General features: G+C 45.6%; 1 long non-coding RNA gene across 1 annotated transcript; it reads left to right on the top strand.

Annotated features, from left to right (window-relative positions):
• The first annotated feature begins 3,985 nt into the window (after positions 1 to 3,985).
• Positions 3,986 to 5,692, top strand: LOC144104569 (uncharacterized). Its single transcript, XR_013308576.1, has 2 exons — positions 3,986 to 4,293; positions 5,319 to 5,692. It is a non-coding gene; the product is annotated as an uncharacterized LOC144104569 (long non-coding RNA).
• Positions 5,693 to 20,151: the final 14,459 nt, after the last annotated feature.

Genomic DNA, 20,151 nt, shown 5'->3' with positions numbered 1-20,151 from the left:
AACTGTCAGATGCCATGATGGAAGTGACTGTTAGAGTCCATCATGTCGCCCATAATGAGCCCCTGTTTGCCCTTACCTTCTCTGCTCTCTTGTCGAGCTGTTATGCATACAGTTTTACAAGTCACGTTCTAACTTCGGCTACTTCAGTTTACATGTAAAAAACTTTTGGCTACGTTTTACTCAAGCGTTGGTGTGCTTGAGCTGTCTTTTGCTAGTTTTGCTGCATGCTTTGTAAAAATAGTTTGTGGCATTGAATATGACAGAACATATCTTAGCTACTTTTTTCACACTTAGCAGGGAGGGACCAGTGGGGCCTGTAGAGATGGCTCGAAGCGGTTGCAATACTTTGTTGCATACATGTTGGGAGAGATCGTGCAACTTGTGTTATGTATATGTGTGGCAGTAAACACTGCTACTTTGGAAAAAGCGCCGGTCTGCCATACAATGTCAGCTAAGCTTAAAGAACCCCACTTGGTCTAAATTAATTCGGAGCCTTCCACTGCAGTGTCCTGAAGCCGTTATTGTTATCTGCCTTGCTGTGAGAAGCGGCTCTTGCAAGTGATCTGCCTGCTTAGAACTAGTCGAGTGGTTAAGCTTATTCACTTGTATCGTAATCAACTCGCACATTTTTGTAACTGGAACCCTAACGCGTTGATTCACCGAAAGAAGTGCATCTCACTGGAGGACAGGGAGTGCTAGGCACCATAGCGGGTAGTGCACAGTACTCACAATCTACTGTGGATTTTGTATGTGTGCAAGTGCCTGCATATATTGTGCAGTGAATTGCACCAGAGGCTCAGGATGTGTATAGGAAGCTATACCAAAGCAAAACTGATGTGCGTTCAGGCAGCTTTGATTTCAATACAATCAGCAGGAAAAATATTCTAGCAGCCTTTTTTGCACATCTGTTGCGTCTTACCAGTGCCAGGGTTCAGAGCGTCTTGTTTAAGGTTTCCGTTCGAATCATTAACATTCCAGCCTTGTCGGTTTGTATGTGGCATTGAGCTTTAAATAAATTTTAACAGTCGGCTTTTTTATGCTTTGCTGGCAAAATAGGAAGAAATTAAGAGGAATGGTCTTCTAAATTGATGCAGCCAGCCAGTGCTTTTCTGCTCTGCACCATGTGTGCATAAAAAGTCTCAATACAAGAATTTTGTCACCCTGAAATATACTAGCATCAAATACATTTTTTTAATGAAACTACCCCTTCCTTATCTCCTTCTTGTGCCATCTTTATGGGCACCTTCTAATCATTTCTTTAATTCCTTAATTCCTCTTAATTTTGTTTTCTGCAGCAGTAGAATTTCCATATCAATTTATTTCTCTAGGTTACCAAATATTAGAGTCTCTGAGCCTGGTAATGAATGAAATTACCCGAGATGCTAGAGTGCTCTTGATTGTCTCAAAAAGCTTGACTTTGTGTTAGAAGGACTGTCATCCTCAATATCAGCTTCAACGCTTAAATATGATAGGAATTTAGGTTATGATGCAGGCGTACCCAGCTATGGTGTAAATATATGCCGTTAGCTATGAATACAAAAGAAAAACACTTAACGCAATAATTCACATTTTCATTCACACAGCATGATGACGAAGAGGAGCAACGGGGGAGGCATCTTAGAGCGTTTTCGGCGTGTTCCCCCTTGTCCGTATTCATCGTCACCCTGTGTGAATGAAAGTATGAAATACTAGCTCATCCAGCAACTTATTTCAAGCAAATTAATGCAGGTGGGGTGTTTTATGTGTGTAGCATTTATTTACTATAAACCAGAAGACAGTTGATTTACTGCAGAGGAATTGCGAGTAATATTGAATGTCTAGTAAATGTTTGCACCACTCAGCTAAACTTAATATCAGTATATGCTAGTTGTCTTTGCGCTGTGATTATCATAGTGTATTTAACACAAATTCGTGATCTTGTTCTGTTGTTCTTCAGGCATTGTGGCTACACAGCTGGAGTCAAGCTGCTATCGGGGAAATGCAACATATTCGACTTTGTCAGAAAAGATGCACGCTACTATGATGCAAGGGGCCTCCATCTTGACTGCACTGCCAATTTTTTCTGCCAATGAAGCTAACGATGCTTAATTTTTAGCGAATGTGAGCATTTTTTCTTTCTTTACGATACGTGCTTGCTCTTCAGCTTCGGCAAGAACGGAAATGATGTGGTTATGTGCATGCTCCAGTGTACAATCATGTGAAAAATTATGACACTGCCAGTGTGTGCCACAGTATGCCTAACTGCGTGCAAGTGCCACCTGATGAAATGCTCGTTCCAATAAGACAGGCGCAGCGAGATTGGTGGATGTTAGTGCACCTATCTCGACATCAGGAGTGCTTGCCTTTTTACACCATTTGGCGTGTGTTCTCAGGGATCTCTTAATTTTGCACACAATAGTATGTCCAAACTGACAGCATCTCTATCAAGACATTGTACGGTACACGAACCACACCAAATAGAATGGTACACCGAGCGCACCAGGAAACACTAAACCAAAGCACACCAGAGCCGGCATCAGACAACCGGGTCACAGCATAGAACACCAGACCAGAACACACTAAAACACACCACACTACGGCACATCAGGACCCGTGTCTGAAATCCCGGTCTGATCGGAACACCAGAGACGGTTACACCAGAAAACACTACACCGTGTCCCACCACAGTCTGTGTCTGTAAAGCCGGTTTGGTGTAAACACCAGAAACGGGATGATGTTTTTCGACTGGGTACATTACATTTCTTTCAATTATGCCTATGAACTACTGGCAACGTATTGATTCCTTTTAATACAATTTTGATGCAAAATGTTTTGTCAGGTGTAGTTTACTTTGAGCCGTCCACATATAGTGAGTCCACTTCAGATTAAGTTAGAAGTTCGAAATTGCCTCGTGTTGCGTTTTAATTTCTAGACCTGAAAGCTTCATTTTGTACAAATGTAGTTGAAAGAGGATTTGCTGTAGATAATATTTAGCCTACTACAAGAATTTAGCACAAGCATTAACCTGGCAGTGCATAGTGGCAGCTGAGGGTTATGTGCATACATCACTAATGTAGCTCCTGACTACAATTTTTTAATGGTTCAAGGTGGCCTTAAAGTAATAGCTTCACTTTTTCCCTCTTATCTTATTCTTTGGGAAGCTTATGCCATTGAGTCATGCATAAAAGGAAGTTAATATGATGATGCAAAGATGGGCGTATAGAAGAAAACAGAGAATCTTGTTCTCGTTAGGCTGTGTCACACAACTGTGATCATAGGTCTGTTTGAATCCTCTGTATGATCCTATTCTACATACTTCTGATTTTTGTTGACATGCACATGGTTCATCGAGGAGAGAGTTTTATTAAAGATTCATTGTATGGTTTTCATGGCATAGTTCGCCTTATATATTCTGTATAATCTATTTGAGATAAAAAAGGTAGCACTCATTCGGTGTGAGACATCGGATGAGGCTACAAAACTTTTTACGAAAACCGTAGTGAAGACTCGTGTGGCCCTCAGGTACACAATGGAGGGGCGGGGAGAAAAACAAGCGTTTAAGAACCTACGGCTGTACAGCGCAATTGTTGGTGAGAACCTGTGAATCTTCTAAAGGTTATAGACATTTTGTGAACACATCATCCAATTGCAGGAAAAATCTTTCAACCCACCTGGTGTGCTTTTCAGCACTTCCGTTATCAAGTATTGAGTAGGCATCCAAATTTAAAGGACTATAGGTACCCAATTTTTGCTTCTGTGTTTTCTTCTTTCAAGCCGTGCGTTAGACATTCTACACATGTACGACCACTAAATAATTTATATATGCATTTATTCTTGACTCTGTTTCGGTTTAATCAGTCGAACGATGACTGCGACGTGTAGTTGGTGTTTAAGTCACATGAGGCATAAAAATCGGTTGTATAATTGCTGACAGGTCATTTTTCATGGCTCTGATGACAAAGCACCTGAAGATAAATTCTACGTTCTGCGTTTCGCCTCGCTTCCAGTAAACTGTCGTGGCGTAGCACGCGGGACTAGTCGTGACCCTATACTCAAAGTAGCCCTGCAGTACGTGTTGAGCGGCTGGTCGAATCTCGTCCGAATGACGAACTCAAGCCAGTTTATTACAGACGTTTGGAGTTGTCTTTTCAGCCGGGAGGCCTGGTACTGGGAGCTCGTGTCTTCGTTCATGAGTGCTTCCAGTCGTTCATGCTTGAGGAGCTGCACCAGAGGCACCCTGGAATCGTCAGTACGAAGAAGTTGGCTACAAGATACGTGTGGTGGCGAACAATTGATAGAGACATCGAACAGAAGGTGAGTTCATGTCAATCATGCCAGTCGCAGCGGAACATGCCGTGCCCTGCCCCGCTTCATGCATCGGCGTGGCTGAGCCGGCCCTTGGAAAGAGTTCATGTCGACTTCGCAGGCCCATTTAGAGTTGTGATGTTTTGGTAGTCACTGACGTTCATTCCATGGTGGCCAGAGCGCGCGAGAGCGCAGCGGTGGCCGAGTAGTTGAGCATCCGTCTCACATGCAGGAGGTGCGCGGTTCGATCCCCAGTGCCGCCGGGCACCCACAGGTGACACAATGAGTACAAGCTTTCCTCTGGTCTGGTGCTCGGCTTATTTAGGGTGAAATGCTTGGGAAATGGGTTTTTGACCCCACCTTGAGAGGTCGAGAATACCTTGTGTCATGGCGCTTTTTGGCCATAGACACCCTTGCGCCAAAAAAAATCCATCATCATGATCAGAAGTGTGCAAGATGAGATGCATTCGCAAAGAAAACCATCGACTGTCTTCATGAACTTTTGTGTCATTTCTGTTTTCCAGACACGCTTGTGTCGGATAAGGGTCCACAATTCATATCGGGCGCGTTCTCAAATTATATGAGCAGCATTGGCACCCTTCACGTCCGCACAGCGCCGTATCATCTAAGCAGCAATGGACAAGCTGGGCACCTTGTGCAATCACTCAAAGCAGCATTGCGCAAGAACCCGTCCATACCGCTACATTCAGATACTGCTTACTTACTTTTGGCGTATCGCAACACCCCTCACACAACCACCGGTGAAGTTCCTGCGTTTCTCCCGCTTGGCAGACGTGTTCGTTCATGGTTAGATCTTGACAAGCATTCAATACAATCAAGGGCCTGCTAAGAAGTTTCACTAAACCTCAAGGCGTAAGTCACGCCATCACAAAGAGTGACTCTTTAAAATTGGTGATAGTGTAAAGGTCAGGAACTTCTGACGCGGGAAAAAAATGGTTTTCAGTGACTATTCTTGCGCAAAGTGGTTCGCTGTCATACCGCTTAAGTGTTTAACTCCTCGATGTGTGTTTCAGTGGGTTTGCCACAAGAACCATATCATCCGAGTGGCTTCGGAAGAAGTCACATCTGCTCCTCTGGCGCCATGCCTTCAACCTGAGGAGCAAGCGGAGACCTGACGGTCCCCCGTCAACAGGCCGGGGTGCAAGCCCGCCATTAGTATGCAACTCCTGCACAACAGCGATACCAAAATCGAGAGAGGAGACCACCCGACCGCTATGTGCCTTGAACAGTACTTTGTTTTGAACCTTGTAAATAAGTGCGGATGGATGTGATATCGCGAAGCGTTATCAAAGCCGCGTGACCACGTCGCCTCGGCTACGCTCTTTCCGTTTTTCCTTGCCCACTGCGATAATGTCGCTTATTACAGAGCGTTGCCCCAGCCACCGGCGCGCATTCTCCTTTTTTTTTCGCTATCACGGAATAAAGCCGTCCCGTCTGAGCTATGCTGCCTCACTTGTCTAGCTTCGAACCCCACACACAGTAGATAATGAAAAAAATGTTGGGGTCGTATTTAAGTGGTAGCCAGGCAGCACCTAGCATGTCGTAGCTGTTACCGGCAATTGATGTTATTTTACGATAAGAAAGATTGCGCCCAATGAGAGAGCAGTGAGACTTTCCACTCCGAGCATAACGAAATGAAAGCCGCCGCGGTGGCTCGGTGGTTATGGCGCTCGTCTGCTGATACGAAAGACGCGGGTTTGATCCCGGCCGCTGCAGTTGAATTTCGATGAAGGCAAAATTCTAGAGTCCCGTGTACTGTGCTATGTCAGTGCACGTTAAAGAATCCCAGGTGGTCGAAATTTCCGGAGCCCTTCACTACGACGTCCCTCATAGCCTGAGTCGCTTTAGGACGTTAAAGCCCCATAAATCATAAACCAACCAAAAGGGAATGAGCAGCATTAGTTGCCACGACAACGAGCACGTGAGTCGAATGCTGCTTGCACAGTAGCTTTAACATTAGAAGTTCAAGCATGGTAGCTAAAGACATGTGTGGGTGGCAATTAGGTCATAGGCAGGTACCACCTAGTAAGCCCTAGCTCCAACCCGCAATTGACGTGATTGGCTCCTTAGAAAGATTGTGTGCAGTGAGAGCGCGGTGAGAGTTTTCAGCCCCGAACTAAGCAGATTGAGCAGCAGCCGTTACGTGGACAACGAGAATGTGGCTCGAATGATGCTTGCACAGTAGTTAAAAATAAGAATTGCAAGCACTGTAGATAAAGCACTGAAGTTGGTGGTAATTAGGTGGCAGCCAGTTACCACCTATTACATTGCAGCTACAACCGGCAATTGCTGTGATTTGGTGATTAGAAAGATTGTGTGCAATAAGAGCACAGTGAGAATGTACGAGCCGAGCTAAGCGAATTGAGCAGCAGTGATTCTCACGACAACGAGAACATCAATCGAATGATGCTTGCTCAGTAGTTAAACATTAGCAGTAAAAGCACGGTAGCTAAAGAGAAGTGTGTACGGTACTTAGGTAGTAGGTACCACCTAGTAGGTAATAGCTCAGACCAGCAATAGACCTGATTGGGTCCTTACAACGATTATGCGCAGTGAGAGTGGGGTGAAACTTTTTCGCATCGAGCTAAGCGGAGTAAGCTGCAGCGGCTGCGAATACGACGAGACCGTGAGTAGAAAGATGCTTGCTCAGTCGGTAAACATAAGAACAAGAAGCACAGCAGATAAATAAAAAAGTTGCGCTGGCAATTACGTGGTTGCCAGGTAGCACCTGGTAGGTCGTAGCTTCAACTCGTAATTGACCTTATTTGGTCATTATAAAGATTGTGTCCAATGAGAGAGCAGTGAGAGAGAGAGAAGTTGTTGACAGGAAGAAAGAAAAGGAAAGTGCACAGGCCTGCCCACTGGCTCAAGCCGAGCCACAATCGCTACCACGTGCAGATAGTAGGGGAGTTGAAAGATGGGATAGAAAGACAGGATAGGAAAGACGCGCTAAAGACAAGGCCGATCTCGGAGGCAGTGCAATACCGGGCCAACCGGTGGCGGGAGTGAAGCATCCTTCAAACTCTCAACGATATTTCCAAAAATAAGTTCAATTGGACCCATAACAGATACTCTACGGGGTCCGGACAGAGAGCAGTGAAACTTTCCGCACCGAGTTATGCGGTTTCAGCAGCTGCAGTTGCGAGGACGACGGTAACGGGAGTCGCATCATGCTAGCACAGTTGTTAACCGTATGAAGAATAAATGCAAGCACATTTGCTAAAGAGAAGATGAAGTTGAACCGTGATATGTATTTCATTTCATTTTATTGCCTTAAAGGCCCCAAAAGAGGGGTGTTACATAAGGGGTGGCAACAATTAAAAGCACATATTCACAATAACAGGAAAGTTTTTACATTTTCAGCGAAAAGACTTGGGCAAGTGATGATGGCAACGTTGTTTGGAAGGCCGTTCCAGTCTGCGGCTGCACGAGGAAAGAAGGAATTAGAAAAAGTGACGGTGCGTGAGCGTGGACGGGCAACTTGTGGGTGATGGCTGGTGCGATGAGATATGCGTTCTGGGGGAAGAATATAAGGTGCGATGTGCATACGGCTGTGGAAGAATTTGTGAAATAAAGATAGGCTGGCAATGCGACGGCGGAGCGATAAAGGTGATAATCCGGATGGTGTTTTTAAGGAGGAAACGATGATGTCATTAGAGTACGATGAATGAATGAAGCGAGCAGCGCGATTTTGAACAGATTCGAGGGCATTGAATAGGTAAGCTTGATGAGGATTCCAAATTGGCGATGCAAATTCTAGTTTGGACCTGACGAACGATTTGTAAGCTAATAACTTGATATTTTTGGCGCATGGTGAAGATGGCGCTTGAGGAAACCTAGCATCTTGTTTGCTGACGATATTAAGTTAATAACGTGCAAGATCCAAGAAAGATCGCTAGAAATTGTTATGCCTAGGTACTTGTATGAGTCAACTAGTTGTACGGGAAATTTTGATATTTCGTAAGAGAAAATTAGACGATTACGGCGGCGGCTGATGGACAAAAGATTACATTTACGTGGCTTAAGTTCCATTAGCCACCTATTACACCACTCCTGAACAGCATTGAGATCATTTTGAAGAGAAGATTGGTCAGCAGTGGTGAGAATAGCACGATAAATTACACATGGCGAACAGGACAAAGTACATGGCGAACAGGACAAACGACGAAGAGGTGCACAACACAAGCGCTTACTTCCGACTGAAGAAAACTAAGGTGACCAAGGCGAAGCGAAACACTGAAGGACAGACAGGCGTATGGCCCCCGAAAACCATGTGAAAGAAAGGAAGTAAATGAGAGAAGACAACGCAGAGATTTACGTTCTTTAATAATGCCAGCTCTCTTAACCGGTAGATAGACGGCTCACTAACACATTTATCTTGCAATGCAACGGTCTGCGCTGCTTTAATAATTTCACGTGTTAACTGATCCCGGTGGCTGGCCACGATCGAGCACTTATCCAAAAAGGGAACACAGCACAATGTTTATAATGCACAGCCAGATTACTACGAGTGTAAGAGTTTTCATGTTTTTTGTTCACAAAGCCTATTCAGGCAACGCCCGAGTTGACTAATATACTGCTTACAGCTGGAAAGTGAGAAGTTGCAAACGATGCTCTCAGTACATTTGACAATTTTTTTTGCTGCTTGATGGTGGATTGCAGCTTTTGGGGGGCATTTTTAGCGGGAAAATTTTTCTAGAAGTGAATGCTTTTGCTTCTCTCCTCCGTAGCTTCTTCGCCGTGTGGGCCCTGTCGCCAGTTTGACCTTGAACCGAGGAGAAGCCACATGACAGCTACGCCACTCAGCCGTCGCCGTAACCGAGCGCTCGCCTCTGCCGAGTCACGTGACAAACCACGGTATCACTCAATCGGAGCTACACCGGAGACGTGCGCTCGTTCTTTCTAGATAACTTCCGCTGCTTGTCAGCCGGTGCCAACGAATTGCAACAGCTTTCGAAAATTAGAATGTTCTTGCGGGTTAGTTGGTTCATTGCAGAAAAAAGGTTAGTACAGCGCGAGTGAGACTCGAAAGGAGAACAGAAACCAAAACGACAACACAGCCGCAGACTTCCAGCTGTTTATTCGATACCAAAATCAAAAGCTATATAAGGGATGAACCTAGGCGCATAACCATCATTGTCATTAACACAAGACCTGAGTAAAACCTAGACCACATTGATGAAATTTTTACGTTCCTGAAGGGCTGATAACCACAGAGTACTCAGTCAGCATGTCCTCAGACACTCCATGTCAAGAAAAGGATGAAAAAGAAGTAAAGAACCTAATCAAGCTGAGTAAAGGGAGTGAAATATACACGAAGTAGCAATGCAGGCGACCCAACAGAAAACAGATTTTGTTTACTTTTGCTGTCTGTTGGGTCACCTGTACTGTCACTTCGCGTATATTTCACCTTCTCTGCTCAGGGTGATTGTTTGGTTTCTTACTTGTTCTTAATCATTTTTTTTTACATGGAGTGTCTGGGGACATGCTGACTAAGTGCTCTGTGGTTTATTGGCTCTTCTGCAACGTAAAAATTGGATCAATGTGGTCTAGATTTTAATCAGGTCTTGTGCGAATGACAGTGATGGTTATATGCCTAGGTCCATGCCTTATGTAGCGCTTGCCTTTCGGTCTCGAATAAACAGTTGGAACTCTGCGCCTGTGTTGTCCGTATTGTTCCTGTTCTCCTGTCGTGTCTCATTTCCGCATTACTAACCTTTTTTTCTCGACAATTTCATGGCAGCAGTCATCATAGATGACCTAGGCGAGACGCCTCGTGAACAGTCTGCCTCTCAGAGGTTCCGAGCACGACCGGACGATTCCGATAATCCAGTGGAGGTAGCTCGCTGAGAGACTGCCGCACAGAGGCGAAGAGAGTAACCATGGCGAAAGTTATAAAGTTGAGCCTCGTAAACATTGGCTAACTGTCAAAAATTACCACGAAGCAACAACGAAGTCTGGCCAAGCTTTACCAGGCATAACTTTCAATCTTTCGCTTTGGGTACTTAGGTTTTGCCGGATTAAACCTTGGACTAATTTTCCGCTTAGAGCACTTAGTTTCACAGGGGCTGAAAAAACTGCGCGAACGTTCGCTTTTTTGTCCCATTCGCTTGAGCTTGTGGGACAGGTAATGAATGTAAAGAACGACGGCGATTTGCTTTTCGTTCTTTCTGATGGCACAGACGAAAGCTGTTCTTCCTGACATCTTTTTCAGCATGCTATCAGTGACAGAAACACAGTTGTAAGCAAGGTAACCGGCTTCGAGGAACCTAACGAGCTGTTCATGAAGCCTCTGGCTAATTAGGTGAGGGCATGCCTTTTCCTGGGCATTTTTCTAGCACAAACTATAATGCCTCGTTTCAAGAGATTTGAATCTGCCGATTGATAAGGAACAAATGTTTTGAGGGCGAGGTGATTAGCTCGAACACAGGTGGTTAAGCAAGAGTTTAAAACGATTTCCACAAAACGCATCTCTTGGTGAGTGGGCATTTCGTCGGTCATTTTCAGAGGTGAAAAACACCCTTGTACAGTATCTAAAATACCGGAAGCCACCTGTTGTAAGCATGATGGCGAAAAATCAACAAGAAGAAGGAAATCGTCAACAGATCGAAAGATGTTAACCATGTGGAGGCTGGTAAGCCTATCCTGGAGGATCGCGTCAAGGTTTGCCAGGTAGAGATCGCTATGTACGGGAGCCAGGCAAGACTCAATGCATATTCCCTATTTATGAATGGGACGGACGCCTTGCCATTCTATGACAGTGAATTGGAGGTAAAGATTAAGATTCCTAAAGAACTAGTGACAAGCAAATCGGATTTTTTCTGAAAGGCCCCTCAGTGATGAAGGAAATCTTCTACTACACTAAGGACGTTCTAATGGGGCAGGGAGTAATATATATCTTTCATATCTATGAAAAAACCAAGAGGCTCTTGTCTGAAAGCGATTTCACAACACTGTCCACTTCACCTGAAGTACGTACTAGAAATGGGACTTTGATCGATAGCAAATTTAGTTTATTTTTTGGAAACATAGCGATTGACTTGTGCCGGGGCAACTGTCTTGTTAGGAAATGATTACACTTAACGGTCCGGCAGAGTTACGTTTCGAAGCCTCTTCCCTGCTCTCACCCGCAATGCTCGTCCCTAGAGACGACGGTATGTTGAGCTTCAGGCCTTCGAAAAGGTCCTCCCCTCACTCACCGTGCTCAAACTCGGTGACCGGCGGTCTGTTGGGGTGTGCCTGCTGGGCACCTTGGAGGTCTGCTAGGACGCTCCACCAACAGTTTTCCCTCGTTTATTACATGTAGATTGTTCCTCCAAAATCCCGAGACAAGTGACTAAAAAGCCTCATCAGACAAAGAACATTCAATTTCAGCAATCAGGCGTGAGGATCATGTCTGGGGAGGACCAACTGCTTTGTCAAGGTTTCTCCTCACACCCGAACGCACTGCACCAATCACGACTCCCCGCGCACTCTCTCGTGGTCGTCACGCACTACGCAGCGCTAGGAGTCCGCGGCTTGCATCACGTGCCCCAGTGCCAGACACGGAGTCTTTCATCCCAAGGAACAGGGTTCTTGTTACACGCCGCTCATCTCACTTGGGAAGTCCTACCACCGGAAGCTGTAGTTGATCGCACTTGCTGCCGCGTGGAGAACATGGCGTCTACGTTCGGGTCGCATAAGTTGCATCGAAGACCGTAAACAGCCTCAAAGAGATGCGCTTCAGCATTCGGAGTCTGCGGCTTGCATCACGTGCCCCAGTGCCAGACGCGGAGTCTTTCGTCCCAAGGAACGGGGTTCTTGTTAAACACCGCTCATCTACCTGAGAGGTCCTGCCATCGGAAGTTGTTGTTGATCGCACTTGCCGCTGCGCGGAAAACGCGGCGTATCCCAACGTTCGGGCCGCATACGTTGCGTCGTAGAACGTAAACAGCCGCTGAGAGATGCGCTTCAGCGTTTGGTGTCCGCGGCCGGCATCTAAAGCACCAGTGCCGCATGCACGAGACTTGAATTCCAGAGAACGGGGTCACTGCCCGCCGCTCATCTCACGTGGCTGGTCCTGCCGCCAGAAGCTGTAGTTGATCGCACTTGCTGCCGCGAGAAGAACGCAGCGTCTCACTATGTTCGGGCCGCATACATTGCATCTAAGAGCGTAAACAGCCTCAGAGAGATGCGCTTCAGCGTTCGGAGTCCGCAGCCGGCATCCCGTGCAGCAGTGCCAGATGCGCGAGTCTTGTATTCCTGGGAACGGGGTCACTGCCCGTCGCTAATCTCACGTGGGAGGTCGCGCCGCCAGAAGCAGTTGTTGATCGCACTTACTGCGGCGCGGAGAACGCGGCGTCTCCCTGCGTTCGGGCCGCATACGTTGCGTCGAAGAGCGTAAACAGCCTCATAGAGATGCGCTTCAAGGTTCGGATACCGCGGCCGGCATCCCGTGCAGCAGTGCCAGATGCACGAGTCCTGTATTCCGGGGAACGGGGTCCCTACCCGCCGCTCAGCTCTCGTGGAAGGTCCTGCCGGCGGAAGCTCTTGCTGATCGCACTTGCGGCCGCGCTGAGTACGCGGCGTCGCCTTATGCCCTGGCAGTATACGTTGCGTCGATGAGCGTAAACAGCCGCAGCGACGTTCGCCGGAATGCGGGGCTGGCACGGCGGCTTGCGTCTACCCTTAACTGCCCTCGGCGCATTCGAAGGGGAACTTGCAGTCTTCTCATGTTCCGATGACGCACGTGGCGTTTTGGAGCGCGATGGTCAGACTTTGGAGTTTTTGCATTAAAAAAACACTTAAAGCGAGAGGCGCTTACTGTTTAGGAAGCTAATTGCCAATCTTTCAGGATTTATCTTCAGACGTAGTTTTCTAGCCTGAGCCTTAAGTTAATCGGCCGTGTCGCGTCTTTGACCTGTACGCAGAATGACGACGCCCTCAAAATGCGTGGCTGCGGGATCTTCCAGCAAGGAAATTACACGCAGGCTTCCACTGCGTGCGTACAAAGCGCTCCCTTTGTTTGCTTGCTCCGAGTACAATATTTATTTCTGATCTGGTGTCTGAAACCCGTGAGGAACCTTCCGGCCGGTAAAAAATAAATGACGTCGCAATGCAATGTCGCAATGATGTCGGTGTGCAGGAAAGCAGCCAAAGGCAGTGCGAATGCGCCAGTGCCCCAGTAAGGCCATTTTATTTTTAAAGTTTTATGCTCTATATGGAAAATGTTCAGGATCAAAGCTGCTTTCCATTTGTCGCATTGCATTAGCCGCTAACAAAGAGCCTGTCACAGCAACTTGTGATACCCTGGAAACAGCGTTCAGCCACTGTCATCAGACAGGCTACACATATGTGCCAGCTAGTTGATAAGCTATGTACTGCTGGCTAATCGTTTGCCATGAAAAACGTTTAAACTTCAACAACACCTATCTTGTTGAAAAATGTCCTCTGAAATGCTTGTGTTAACTTGACTTAAAGTGCAGTTGAAACACCTCATACTTCAACCTTGGAGGCGTAATTGCTTACATGCGCTTTTTTTTTTTTGAATCTTGATTTCACAAGGAGCCTCCTTTCACGTCGTGTTTTGTAATCAACGGTAGCATGACATGCCTGTATGTTGACAGGAAAGATTTCAAGGTGCCCTTCTTGCTTGCAAGTGTGGCATCTCTATTTTCATTTTTGGGTACCTATATTGAATACCTAAAGACAGCGCGTGTCAAGGCACTCTTTTTTTCTATAGCAGACATGACGTTGGTTATCTGTAAACATCTAAAGAAAGCTAACGAACACTTGGCTGGAATGTTTTGTACCATTAAATATTTTTTGAAATCATTAACTGTAATTTCATTGACGCATTTATTCTGGAATACAAACCTTTAAAATTGCGCTTTCGTAGGAGTACTGCATTTCAAATGAGCTTCTTCATCACTAGGAATAGACTCCTCTGGTCGTCATAAATGTCAGCTTATAGATAGGCAAATTGCTCAAAAAATTTCCTTCAAAAACTATTTAAAACGAACAGGAATATACTCCTGAAATGTACTATCAAGTCAGCAGCAAAGCAGTATATGATACTTCTTTTATTTGCCATGCTAATTACTTTGTGAGCGGAGCATTTGCTCCAAATCAAACTTTACTCCTTTTAGCATTGTTCGCCAGTTTGCGCAAAAGCAGGCGCGCACACACACATAGAGCCCTCACTACAAACGCTCTCTCACCCTCCCGTTAAGGCTCGCGTCGATATTGGTCAGGGGAAGGACTAATGTTTTAGAGTCTTCTCTCCGAGTCCGCGCCGCAGGGTGCGAGCGAAGTGGAGAGGGTCCCACACAGCACACAAACAGGTTACGCGCTCTCAATGATAAAACGGGGGTTGATTCTGAAAGCTTCTGCATCCTGCTGCACGCGCCGGCGTGATTCCTCTCGCGATGCTCTGTCTTTCGGCGCTCTACGGTGCGCTAGGGTATCTTGTTGCCCGTGCCTCCGCTTACAGGGCCTTTGACGCAACTCGCGCCGCATACGCCATGTTGGTCTACTCAACGCCATGGTGCTTTTGCCGTCGCCGGTCGCGCGGTGCGCGTGACGTGCGGTCTCTATGCGGCGGAGTGGGCTGTAACCATCTGGTTAACTGCAGTGTGTTTAAGCATGATGTCGCTGCGACTGCACAGTGGTCGGGAAGTTATGGCAGTCTCCATTTCACTGGCTGCAAAAGAAAGTTGGCAGCGGCTATGTTGTTTTTTTTTCGTCGTCGGACTTCAAAACATCTGAGTCATCGAACTGCGAATGATTATGTTGGATTCGTTGTTTGAGCATAACTGCAACTCAGTAGCCCCCCCCCCCCCCCTCCTCCGGTTTCTTGACAGGGCGGAAGATTGATTACAAAATAGATATTTTGCACAGTTCACGTCTGCTTTTGCACCAACACAACGCCAAATGTGCAGAATTTCCCGCTTTAGCGGCTGATTTTTCTTCCCAGCAGTCCGTTGTCACATTCTACTGGGCTCGGCAGCTAATGACCCGTCTGAAGCAAATAGTCTACGATGCCTAATTGCTTCCCTTTAGTGGTACGCTCAATAACGAACCACGCAGACAGGTGTGTTTCCGTTTGGAGGATGCTAACTGCACGTAGTTGATACAATGCGATGACATTAGTGATTCGTAGTTGTTAAGTTGCGTTTATCAAGAACAATTGCCATCACTAGGTTGAATCTATATATAACAGACGAAAAACAAGCCAGGAGAAAAATATTAAACCTGACTGATTCACCAAGAAACCTGACAAAATTAGCTCCTTGTAACCACATCTTTTAATCTCAGTGTTCCGTCCTTCGGAATTAACCAACACCCACTTCAATCTCATGTGCTTAAGAACTCAGCCGATCAAGGCTATGGAAAAAAAGTACTTCCTCCACACCAGTAAGGGACTACTATTTCTTCTCAATGGTTTCGGAATGCCTCTTACCTCCCTTTGCATGGAGACAAACATTCGACTTTTACAAGAGCGCTCACATCCCATATCCTCACATTCCGAGGCTCACTCATTGACTCCTAAGATGCCATCGCTCGAAATTTCAAGGACCTCTCACGCAAAAATTTTTCCTACATTATGCTACATTCGTTATCCGAAAGTGCCGACTGTTCACAAGGCACTGAGTTTCTCTAAAATGAGGCGTTAAATTTTCCGTACTTTTATGTTACTGGCAAAACTCACCAATTGAGCATTCATTGGAACAACTCTATCATGCTAAAACCCTAACTGTACAGAATTGATAAAAATAACTGCAAAATCTCACAAACTGTCCGCCCCCGCACTGCGCTCAGTGCAACAAAACGGGAGAGCCAAACCAAAATGGCGCCGACGTGAGCCGTGTCTCCAGCCTGGAAAGCAGCGCTGGCCCATCGAGGTACCCTAACGAAGTGAACTAGAAAATCACTTTGCGCGTACGTCGCAGGCGCCATCTCTGACCGAGCGGCGGCACTCCATATGTGCCGGCGGCACGCATGTGCTTGCGTTCTTATGTTCGGCACCCGGTCACGTCGACGGCAACATCGAGAGGGACGCTGCTCCACCCACAAACAGACGCTTAACAGCTGCGCTCTAAACTAATCTGGCGAAGTAAGGCTACCACGTAGACATGTGAGGTACTCCGCGCCGGCTTATCAAAGCGGAGAACAAAATTTCGCTTGGAAACGCTTGTAACCCGTATAGGTGGGAAGAACCGACTCGGAGAAAGCGTGGCAAATGGAAGCGCGGAGAAATCGCGTTATTGCGACGGCTTTGAGTCTGTTGTTAAAAGCAAGATTTAGATTTATACCGTCTACTCTCACGGCGGGCACCAGCCGCCAGCGCGCATGCACAGATGGATGTCCCGGACTGGCCACATCTGCGTGCGCACTTCCGGCTGGCGGACGGTAAATGGTGACTGTAGAAGGTATTCACGGCGGATGGATGATTTGGCCGAATGGAAGTTAGGTATATCCTTTTTGAAATGGGGTGGTGGAAGTGGCCACCATGATAGGCATTATTTTTCCTCTAATTTCTTTAAGCAATCTGAAAGACTTGATGCTATTATGTATAAATTGGCCATTTTTCTTTATATACAGTTTTATAACCAGACCTTCTCAAATCCCGCTATTCTTTTCAGCCATTAATTAATATCAGATACTTAAGGCCACTTAAACACAATAATTAATATCAGATATAGAGGCAGGGTGCTTTGATTTAAATTCATGCACATCTTCCATGGAAGTGAAGTCTGTATTTGTGGGCTCAACAAAAAATTGCCTAATGATTTGAAGTGCTTTTTTATTCGCCTGAAGTGCCAAAGAGCGACACAAGTAGTGACGTGACAGCCACAGTTTCAGTTTTCAAACGTATGGTAACACATGTGCATGAGGTTTATCGTCTCAAAGCAACTTTGGGAGATTTTGCACACCCGCCGCGGTGGCTCAGAGGTTAGGGCGCTCGACTACTGATCCTGAGTTCCCGGGTTCGAACCCGACCGCGGCGGCTGCGTTTTTATGGAGGAAAACGCTAAGGCGCCCGTGTGCTGTGCGATGTCAGCGCACGTTAAAGATCCCCAGGTGGTCGAAATTATTCCGGAGCCCTCCACTACGGCACCTCTCTCTTCCTTTCTTCTTTCACTCCCTCCTTTATCCCTTCCCTTACGGCGAGGTTCAGGTGTCCAACGGTATATGAGGCAGGTACTGCGCCATTTCCTTCCCCAAAACCAATTATTATTATTATTATTATTATTTTGCACCACCAATCCAAAGACCTTCACTACAGCACCTCTGATATGCAATTTGGACCGCAGTGGATTTTTTAAAGTGCACTACCATCGCGCAGTACTTTCCCAAAAATTTAAGCCCTAATATAACCTTATTATACTTCTGAAAATTTCCTAATAAGACAAGTTTCCAATTAACACATTCTAGTGCTGGATGCAGGCCACTTATCACCACAAACTTCATAATATCATCTGCCTGTCTAACTTCCTGCTAACCAAGCTGTGCTTGCCTTCATTCCCTTCAAATCCATTCCTTTACCTTAAATGACCATGCATTGTTTATTTTGACTTGGCATTATACACCCTGCTCATTCTGCCAAATTTGGAAACAATATTGATGGTGCAAGCCTGTGCCAATCAATACAGATTTGCGTGCACGCTGGGAAGGCTTTGGGGAAACAGCCAGCTGGTTTGTGACAAAATGATAAACAATGCTTCACAGCAACAATTAAAACATATCATATATCTTAGCACTCATAATCCACCTTGCTCATACAGCCAGTGCAATCAGTTAATTTGTCTTATCAGTAAACAGCAATAAATAACAAAACAACTGTGTAGTACACCTCCAACAATGAGCAAGGGCACCCAAAGACTAAGGCAGAAACAAGAGAGCAGCTAATTCAGCAGAAACGAAACAGTCACAGATTCAAAAATGCAGGAACTCACACAAAATGGCTCTGACCGCCGCTGGCTCCAACGGTGGCCGTTGCTCATTAGGCCTGTGCGTCCCCTTGGCGCGATTGCCTTTCACTGAGCAAGTCAGCAGAGCTTGCTCCGTAAACACAGCTGTCAGCCGGCCACGGGCAGTCGCTGTCGCAGTCTTCGACAGTTGTTCAATGTTTTTGACGGACAATGTCGCCACAAAAACACCACATCCAGGCTCCAACTCCATTACCTGCAAAAACAAAGCACACACTAAGTAAAGTTAAGTTTCATGTTCAAATCTAACCTAACAATGCCATTAAAATTCCTTAAGTGGACATTGAGGAAAAGATAGCTTGCATCAACAGGCTACTGCATTCTAATAAAAAGGAGACCACTTCTACAGCAAACTGAGTTATAAGTTAAAAAGAACAAAAGCTACTGGGGGCCCTTAAGTCTCCTTACATTCTGAGAATGCATAACCATTAAGTGCTACTGTGACACTGTAGTTTCCGAACAGGATGTTGACGAAGTGCTTAACCAAACCTTTAGTTCTGTATTTACTCGTGAACCAGACGGTGATCTACCTGATTTTCTGTCCTTTGGTTTCCCTGTTATGCCCGATATATCATTCAAACCCCATGATATTGTTAAAATAATTGACTCTTTGAAACTAACCTCATCAGCAGGTATTGATGATATTAATGTCAAGGCACTAAAAAACACAAAACATGTCACAAGTGATCTGCTCTGTCATATCTTTCAGCAATCTATTTCATCAGGCATTGTACCGCAAGACTGGAAAGTGGGTAAAGTCATTCCAGTACCAAAAAAAGAGCCTTCATCTTCTCGTCACAATTACCGTCCGATATTCATTACTAGCGTTCCATCAAAGCTAATGGAACACGTAATCTTCTCTCGCATCATGAAATTTCTAGTTTCTCTTAATTTCTTTCACGCAAACTAGCACTGATTCATAAAGAACCTTTCTTGTGATACACAATTAGCTCTATTTATTATTGACATAAGCACTAAACTTGATCTCAACATTACAGTGGACACCCTCTTTTTAGACTTCGAAAAAGCCTTTGACAAAGTTCCACACAAGCGGCTTTTTTTGAAACTCTCACATCTTAATCTCAATTCCATTGTTCTTGCCTGGATACGTAACTTTCGAACTAACCGGCAAACAGTTTGTTTTTGCTAATAAATATTCATCCTCCCGCTCTTCTGTTATGTCTGGGGTACCCCAAGGCACAGTCCTCGGGCCCCTTCTTTTTCTCATTTATATAAACGATCTACCAACTGACATACGCTCTTACATACGCTTGTTCGCTGATGATTGCGTTGTTTACCGTCCTGTACTCACTCCAATGATCACCAGCTCCTTCAATCTGACGTAGATTGCATATTATCTTGGTGTGATAAATGGCTAATGTCGCCTAACGTGAAAAAAACTTCTCTCCTTCCCTTCCACAGGCGTCACTCTGACTCATCTTCAAAGTAGTTTATTGCTAACTCAGAAATCACCGCTGTAACAACTTCAAAATACTTAGGCCTACATTTAACGCATGATCTTAGGTGGTCATACCATGTCACACAAATTTCAAAGGAAGCTGATCGCATCCTCGGGTATTTTCGGCAAACTTTACATCTAGCACCACCATCGTTGAAATCACTAGCCTATCTAACATTTGTACGGTCTAAGCTTGGGTACGCATGCGCTATCTGGGACCCTAATCAAAATAACCTTTCTAATACGCTAAAAGCAATTCAATACCGCGCCTCTAGGTTCATCTTCTCTGCTTATTCTTATCACGAAAGTGTCACCAAAACTAAAACGCAATGCTCATCTCTCAAGTTTAACTAGCCGACGTCGCATCGCAAGATTGTATCACAAGTTCTATTATCATGTTCCGCACGAGTCTGTTAT

This window comes from Amblyomma americanum, chromosome 1 (assembly GCF_052857255.1).
Source record: "Amblyomma americanum isolate KBUSLIRL-KWMA chromosome 1, ASM5285725v1, whole genome shotgun sequence".
NCBI classification, from domain to species: domain Eukaryota; kingdom Metazoa; phylum Arthropoda; class Arachnida; order Ixodida; family Ixodidae; genus Amblyomma; species Amblyomma americanum.
The sequence above is the reverse complement of the archived record's forward strand: the minus strand, read 5'-3'. Positions and strand labels throughout refer to the sequence as shown.